The 9,079-nt window shown below is 39.9% G+C and overlaps 1 pseudogene; it reads left to right on the forward strand.

Annotated features, from left to right (window-relative positions):
- Positions 1-336: 336 nt before the first annotated feature.
- Positions 337-8,219, forward strand: LOC123234019 (annotated as a pseudogene).
- The last annotated feature ends 860 nt before the right edge of the window (positions 8,220-9,079 follow it).

A 9,079-nucleotide genomic window follows, 5' to 3' on the forward strand; every position in this document is an offset into this window, starting at 1 on the left:
TCTAATTTTTTGCCACCACAAAAAGAGCTACTATAAATATTTTTGTACAAATATACCTTCTATCTCCTCCTTACTACCCCACCCCCATCACCCTGGTCTTATGATCCTTGGCATTTAGATCTCATTTCTTGTTCCTCTTGTGTCACTTCTGCTTAGCTTCCAAAACTGACTCTGAAGGAGCCAAACTTGAAAAGACTGGAAGCTTCTATTGCATGCTCAATCAGTCTTCTGTTTTACTGGATGTTGCAGGTTTGGTCTGCTCCTCTGCCCCCAGAACTTTTTCATTTCAGGTCTCAGGGTCCTGATAAGATCCAGGCATGGAGATGTCTGGCCTAGATGCCAATCTGTGTGCTCTGCACCTTCTGGTGGGACTTCTTGGACCACTTTCAAAATGTTGCCCCCATCCTCTGAGAACACACCTTCCATCTGGTATGCCTCATTAAATGATTTGACACTACTCCAAGTTCTACATGTCTGCAGGGTTGGATCTATGTTGGAAAAAGATCCATTATCTATGAGCTCTTCTTTTAAAAGATCCAAGGTCCTTAAAATGAAGTAAATAAGACTATAACCTACCTATAATTGAAGGTAAAAGAGAAGAAAATTTTCCAAACTATTACTAACTCTTTATAAAAGAACTAAATGTGTGAAATGTCACTATAAGGTCACTGCAAAAGACCCTGAAGAAGTCAGAAATGTTGTTTAACCTTTAGGAAGCAGATTAAATACTTGGAGCAGCAGAAAGATGAGATTAAAAATATGAAAAAGGAAACTTTCCATCTGAGGAACAAAATGAAGACCATAAAATAGCTTGAGATCCTGATCCAGAGCCAAAGTCCAGAGGTGGAATAGCTGATCTAACATAGAGTTGCAGGCCAGTCAGACATGGTGATATGGGTTGCCAAATGGATGGGTTGCTATGAGGATGTGAACAACCCTGGAGAGGGAAGTTCTAGAACAAAGGCCAGACCAATCATCATAGGCACAGTGAAACAGGTCCTTCCCTCCTTGAAGCCTACACAGAAGTAGCCAAGAAATGGCCTAGAGTCACCCAGGGTAAGGAAAATACCATTAGCATCCTGTTTGCATTACAGTTTTCACTCCCTGGGAGGGGGAACAAGGTAAAATTGAGTTTGTTCTTTGTTTATGGCAAGGGGGCTATAGTTGCTCAAAGAATTAAAACTTTCTTTGACAACCAAGCAAGTCAAAAAATGTATTCTTGAAAACCCATTGAGGTTTAAGATGTAATCTGAGTCCAGAACAGGATCAGCTGCTCCAAAAATGATTTTGTTTTAAAAAACAGGAAACTCATCTTATTCTAGAACCATCTTTCACCTGTCTCTCCTCTCCCCAAATAAATGGGGGGCAGGACTTGCCTACTTACAAAAAGCAATTAAAAAATGAGCAAACAATAAAAAAGCACATAAATCTAAAGACTTTTTATGGAGACAAAGAGCAAGGTACAGACACAGAAGGGGATAATGAAAGCAAAAAAAGCACACACAAAGTAGAAATATATAGAGATTGGACACAGATTCTGGAAGAGCTCAAAAAAGACTTTAAAACCAATTGAGAAGCAGAAGAAAACTGAGGAAGAGAAATGAGAGAGTCAAAAGAAGAAATAGTCCAATTGTAAAAGGAGAACCAAAAACTTACAGAGAAAAATCAGGGCTTAAAAATCAGAATTGACCAAATAGAAACTAATTATTTTGTGAGAAATAGAGAACCAATAAAGCAGAATTAAAGAAATGAGAAAAAAACAGAGGAACACATGAAATATATTATTGGAAAAAACTAATCTGTAAAATATATCAAGAAGAGATAATTTGAAAATTATTGGACTACCTGAAAGCCATGATTATGAAAAAACTTTGGACATCATAGTACAAGAAATTATCAAAGAAAACCACCCAGATATACTTGAACAAGAAAATAAAATTGAAATTGAAATAATTTCCAAATCATCTCCATAAAGAAATCCTCTAATGACAACTTTCAGGAATACAATACCTAAATTCAATAGCCACCAAGCCAAGGAGAAAATCCTGCAAGCAGCCAAAGAGAATTCAAATACCAAGGAGTACAATCAGGATCACACAGGACCTAGTGGCTTCTACATTAAAGGATCAGAAGGCATGGAATATGATATTCAGGAAGATTAAAAATCTAGGTTTACAATCCAGAGTGACCTACACAGCAAAAATGAATATATTCTTTCAGGGGGAAAAAGGAATGTTCAATAAGATAGAAGATTCCCAAGCATTCCTGAGGAATAAGGCAGATCTAAACAAAAAACAACTGAAGTCCAAACATGAGACCCAAGAGAAACCTTAAAAAGGAAATAAGAAAGAGAAAATAAGACTCATTAAGGTCAAAATGTTTATATTTCTACATGGAAAGAGGATATCTGTAATTCTCAAAAATTCCTCTTTGTAGTAGAGAATATAGAATATACTTAGAAAGAGGGTGGGGAAATAAGCTGATTATGATGATATGATATATAAGATATGTGATGATGTGATATGTATATAAATGTGATGATATGAAACAACATGTATATATGTATGATATGATATGTAAAAAAAATCAAGAAATAAAAGAGAGGATTGCACTGGGAGAAAAAGGAAGGGAGAGATAGACTTAGGTAAATTATATAACATGAAGAGGTGCGAAAAATCATTATAGAGAGGGGAGGATAAGGATGGTGATGGGCAGTGCTTAAACTTGATTCTCATTTTAACTAGCTCAGAGAGGGAAAAAACAAATATAATTATTGGGATATAGAATTATATCTTCCCCTACAGAGAAGTAGTATAGAATAAGACAAGGGAAAGGGGAGGTAATTAGAGGGAGAGGGAAGTAGGGGCAGTGATAAAAAGCAAAATATTAATGAGGAGGAACAGAGTGAAAGGGAATAGAGCAGGATCTAAAGGGGAAAAATGAACTGTTATTTTCTTTTTGAACTATTTCCCATTTTTCTTGCCAAGTTTCTTCTATCTTTTTAACATGGTTCTCAAATTCCAGCCTAATTTCTTGGAGATCTTGTGACCAATTTCCATTATTTTTTGAAAGTTTGCATATATTTGCTTGTTTGGCATCCTCTACTGTTTTCTCTGTAGTCTGGATTTTTTCTCAATAAAAATTACCAAGGTTCAATGCCTCTCTCTTGCTCTTTTTGGTGTTCATTAGATTGTATTTCTTGGGTGGCCATTGCTTTGTTCGTTATTCCTTCTTTTCCCAGCCAGAAGTCTGAGTGAGGAGGGCAGGATCTCTGTGGACTGAGCTTCAGAAAGGTTTTTGCCCTGAGGCTATTTTTTTCAGTCTCCCAGGTTTGTAAGGATGAGATTTGTGCAAGGGGGAGGGGACAAAACGAGCCAGAGAAGGAGTGGCTGACAGTTGGTGACAGTTGAGACAAAGGGAATTCTGGGTAATTCTCCAGAGGAGGAAAGGAAAAGGGGAGGACTTCTGGTGGAGGTCTGAGAGAGGGAGAAAGATGACATCTCAGCTCGATTCCAGTCCTGTGGGCTTCCTGAGGATCTTCCTTTGGACATTGTAACCCTGATTCCCTGGTCAAAGATTCAATTACATCTCACCCAGCAAGACTTCAACCATAGAGTTAGCTAAGAGTTTGGACTCCATTTTGGGAGTGATCTCTTATGCTCCTACTCCCATTACTCAACCTTTCTGAGAGACCCTTTCTGATTTGACTTGCAATTATAGAAAAGGATAGAAATAGGAAATAGAAACTGAAGGAGAAGAGGCGAAGGGAGACTCTTAGGAACAGGAACCCCAAAGGTTCCCACCTGTGTGATAGACACTATATAAATAGAGAAGAGGGCACCCCAAAAATCCCTCTGCCCTTCACCCCTTTCCTCAATCCCTGAATTATGAATAAAGAAGCCATTCATTAGTCAGATAGCATTCCAGAGTGCCTGAGAGATAACAAGGGAAAGGGAACCACAGTTTGGTCTGGCTGCCTCCATCTTGGAGCCAGACCACCCCCTGTGAAGTTGACTGACCTCAAGGAAGGCTTGCATGAACCCCGCCCTCATTCAGAATTGGATTGGGGTTCCCCATACCTCGTCTTGTATTCATCATAATTCTGAAAGTGAATGGAATGAACTCACCAATAAAATGGAAATGGACAGTAGAGTGAATTAAAAACCAGAATCTTACTATATGATATTTACAAGATTAACTGTTTCCTTTCTCTCAGCTAAGCATGAAGCACATTTGATTCCCTCTTCTCTTATTTGCATCCCTTAAGATCATTGGAATTCTGCAACAGGCCCAAAATGAAACTTTCCAGCTCTCTAGGGCCCCTGCCCATGGAAATAAATTTACCAACTGTTGGGTATGACAACCCCCAACTTCAATCTCTTCTATCCTTGGGAATCCCTTTCACTAATACTTCCCATTGGCCCTATCTGACTAACCAATCTCATTCCATTTTTCTGAGACCTCTAGCAGTTAAACCCATTGGTACAAGAACCCACATCTCTTGCTTCCAAATAGTCACTGCTCTTCAGCTTGGCTCCAACTGTCTCCATCTTCCTCTTTGCCATGGCCTCAGATAATCTTACAGCTGCAGAGTCCATCCTGAAGGACTTGTCTAGAACCAGCTGGTTACAACTTTACTGCACACACCATGTTTAGCCAGACACTTTCCTTAGCCAGGCAGCCACACATCTTACCCAAGTGCATGATAGGCCACCCCCATTGTTATGTAGAGATGGATGCATGGAATCCCTGCAAAGATACAGGGACAGCCTCACCCAGAATTCCAGGGGACGCCCCTGGAGAACTTTGGGTGAGGGGGCAGTTGAGAAGAGTTGACAGTTGCTTTGTGGGAGTTGAGGTGAGCAGACTCACTGCTTACTGCTCCTGACTTGGGGGTTCACCTGAGTGGCCATTGTGGCATAAGCCAGTGTGGTTTCTACACAGGAGTTAGCCTGTTTGTTAGAATCAATCCTTATCAATATCAATATAATAATTATTTAGTGATTTGGTGAATTAGATATATAAATTATCTAACAAGAGAGCCAGTTCAGTTAGGTGCCTTCACCCCCTCCTGTGGGGGGAAGGGCAGCTTCAACCTAATAGATCAGGGTCACCTTTCCTTAACCAAATACCTTCATTAACTCCTATAGTTTTCCTTTTTACTTCTTAATATAAGCTTTACCTTCAAAATCTGTGCCTGGAAATTATTTGGGGGAATACTCACAACTCAAGTCTGGTCATCTAGTTTGAATCCTATCAGCTGCCAGTTTTAAGAATATCATTTATCTCAGTCCTCAACAGTTAGATAGCTAGCTTCTACTTATTCCTCTATCAGACCTGTGAGAAATATAAATTAAAGAAAGGGAACATCATTGGGGTTCAGCCATAACAGAAACTTACCAGAAGAATCTTAGCCAGTCTCCATTTTCCAACTGAAGCATCAACTGCTTAGGGGGGAGGCGTTTGAGATGCAGGAGTGTCTAATCTCCTCCTTTCTCACTGAAGCCTGTCGATTAGTGTCTGTGAGTTGAAGGTTTACTGGCCTTGACACATTTATCTGCTTCTCCAAATTATCTGTTATTATCATCATAACACCATTCTAAGTTGGTCCATGGGACAGGAGTAACTCCCAAATCTCTGCCCACACTGACTTGTGTTATGCCCTCACCCATGTTAACACTTGCATACACCCTGGTTATCTCTTTCTTTGTAATTCTACCAAGGTCATCTTATCCTACCCCTTACCTCAATAATATATACCTTAATGATCCTGCATCCTGATATACTTTGTTGATGACACAATTTCTATCCACAAATCTACCCATGGCTGCTCTGGTTCTAAATATCCCCTACATGAGAGAGGCCTTGTTCTCATTCTAGTAAGCATGGGAGTGGATATTAATATGGTTGCACCCTGGGGTGTGCTTGCCACCAGTCCTCTCTTATTATTATTATAAAGACCCCTGAAATCATTGCCCAGGAGTCTACATCACCCATTCAAAATCTCCAGAAATCTCTGAACTCCTTTACAAATTTGTCTAAGACCTGGCTTAGACAACCATAAAGCCCTAGATTATTGCCTGCTGAAGGAAATAGGAGTATATGCAATCATCAATTCCTCCTGTTGCATCTGGATCTACATGACTGGAGAAATGGAAGAGAGTTTCCACAATATTTATGAATAATAAAGATGGTTCTTTATCCCATATCCTTTTTACTCTTACAATTACTCCTTTTACTATTTGTCATCCCTCTGCCCACCCACCCTCCTATATGTTTAATTGCCTTGTTAAATTTGTTGCCTCTCAACTTTCCCTGTTTCAATTAAAAATGCTAGTTATTGAGCAAGGAGTAGACTTCCAACTATTGGACACTGATACTGCTTCTTTCCATTCCCAGAAGTTGTATGTTAATCCCTGCTCCACCAAGTAGTACAGGATTCCATGTCCTTCCCTGATCCTGTAAGCCTATCCAGCATGAAACAGTTCCAGAAGATGGATGCTTTACCTTCAGTCCAGTTCTGGGCCTTGTGTTATGGGAAGGGGGGGAACTATGTGGGTTTCCAAGCAGATAGGTTGCTATGTTTAGCATATTGTTAGTATCTCATTTTGCATTGTGGTTTCCACTCTCTGACAGAGGGAGCATGGAATCATGAGTAAAGTTGTTTCTCCCTTGGTTATGACAAGGCTGCATAAACAATAAACTCCTTTCTTGAGTCTGCAAAAAAGATAAATCCAAGCAAGATAAAAACTATTCTTGAAAACCTGTTGAGGCCACTCCATCATAAAGGCTCCTTTCCTTAATAAAATTTGTCCCCTTGGTATGGAGCTATGGGGACTGACTGAGTTGTCAATTTGGGAAGGGGTAAGAACCTTTTGTGACAACAATGGGACAACTGGTTGTATATTGTATATCAGATACTGTGTAAATGGAATTAGCTCACCCCCCATTCATAGTTAAAACTCTAGCCACCAGAGATAATGTCATCCCCACCTCTCTTAGTGGGGAGGGAAGATGAGTTACCCACACGTGACAATAAGTAACAAATCAAGAACAGGGACTGCCCTTTGGGCAAAACAGTGTTGAGGCTGCCATTTGTCCACTGGAATTAGAAGTGGGTCCAGGAAGTGACAGAAGATGCTATCCTTCAAGTTTGATGGTAACTTCCTGTTGAGGCAATTGCTGCTTTGAACTTGGTGCTAAAGGATCTCTGCTGAGACCTCAGGAGGCTTCCCCTCTAAATTGTCAGTTGGGTAAGTTAGGCTGACTTCCTTTTGCCTACCTTGGCATTTCTAGAGTCTCTACCTCAAGGAGGCTTCTTTACCTCTCTAATTGCTAAGGCCTTGTAGCTAGTAGCCTGGTTTAATTCATCCTTTAATTCTTACCCGGTCCGGACCTCTGCTGGTCCAGACCAGAGTTTTTCTTTCTCTCTTTCCCTACCTTCAACCTTCCTAATTGTAAATAAACTTCCATAAAAGCCATCCTGACTTGGATCTATTTTAATTATGGAATCATTCTAGATCTAATTGACTCCTGGTGACCACACCATATATATATATATATATATGTATATATATATATAATTTCCCTTCTTATGATACACAATATGCATATACAATATGCATATACAATAGACAATAAAATATGAAAATCTCAAAGAGGCTTGGAAAGCCTCTGAGAAACTGGAAGATAAGCTGAGGAAAGATTTGCTTTCTTCTGGAAATGAGCTGCAAAAGGCACTCTCTGAGCTTGATAAACCTTAGGAGGAACTGAAATCAACTCAGAAGGATTTATAGAATGCAGACAAGGAAATCACAAACTTAAAGAAGAAGCTGAGGACCTTGAATCTGCCATCCCGCATCTCTGAGACCCTCAATTGGCTTTTCTTGTAGAGTCCAGCTCCTGTGAAAATGCTGAGCCTAAAGGTGCACTAGCCAATCTGTAATGAGGATATTCAGCTGAATACCTCTTTTGATGTGGGTACACCCCACCCCAGCCCCATAGCTCCAGCCTTGTCCCAGCTAAGAAGTTCTGCCTGGAAGAGTTAAGACCTCTCTGACTCCTAGCATCTCCAGAAAATAAAACCAAGATACCTTAAAGAGGTATGATCTTTCCCTTGGGAGTCAGCTGGAGAACACAATGATAAATTATTGGGGAACTTTACCTAATTTATTTGCAACACCATCCTGGACAAGAAGAGGTTCCTGGGCAATGTGTAATTATAATTTGAACCCTAGAACTGCAATTCCCAGCATCCCATGTTCCTTTTTGCATTATATGCTAACATAGAGAGGATATAAGTTTTGTGTAGCCCTGCCTCTTTCTCTCTCTTCTTGTGATTGTGGCTGAAGAGGATTTTTTGTCAGAGGTGAGAGAACACATGGTTGATTAACTTGGGTAGATAGGTAGATAGATAGTGGGTATATTATTAGATAGTGAGAATAGAAGAGTAGGTGAACGCTTTGACCTAGCAGAAGATGCTATCCTCTGAGGCAGATAGATTTAGGGATTTTTTTTAGATAATTAGGTTTTTATTCCCTTTACTTCAAGTGATTATTAATCAACTTTATAAAATATAATACTTGTAGTTTGGGACATTAATTTAAATCTTACAGCAATCTAGGGAACCTGAGCAGGAATAGTAAGAATGGGCTTTGATATCTTTGAAAGATGAAGTGAATATATTAAATCTACTGACCCATCTTTCATCTGTCCACTGTCCAGAAGCAAAATCTTATCAAGAACAGAAGCTCCCTCTGTTCAGGCTAGATTCAGTGCTTTCTTGAGATGATCTGGCTGAACATTTGGGAGGCCATGCTCATAAGAACAGGCCACTGGACATTCTCTCTTTCTCTTTAGGTTTCTGAGAGAAAGAGTTGCCCATTGGTATGGGATATGTGGGAGCAGCTCCTGTAAGTTCTGTGTAGCCCACTGGTTGGTGAGCATTACTGTCTTCCTGTGCAGCATCTATTATCTGGGAAGATGGCTACATATTGGAGCATCCCAGAGAGCTAGCAAGGGTACTTACTGCTCAAGGTACTCAGTGGGGACAGTGAAAATAAATGCTTGCTCCTTTTAT

This window comes from Gracilinanus agilis, chromosome 2 (assembly GCF_016433145.1).
Source record: "Gracilinanus agilis isolate LMUSP501 chromosome 2, AgileGrace, whole genome shotgun sequence".
Classification (NCBI taxonomy): domain Eukaryota; kingdom Metazoa; phylum Chordata; class Mammalia; order Didelphimorphia; family Didelphidae; genus Gracilinanus; species Gracilinanus agilis.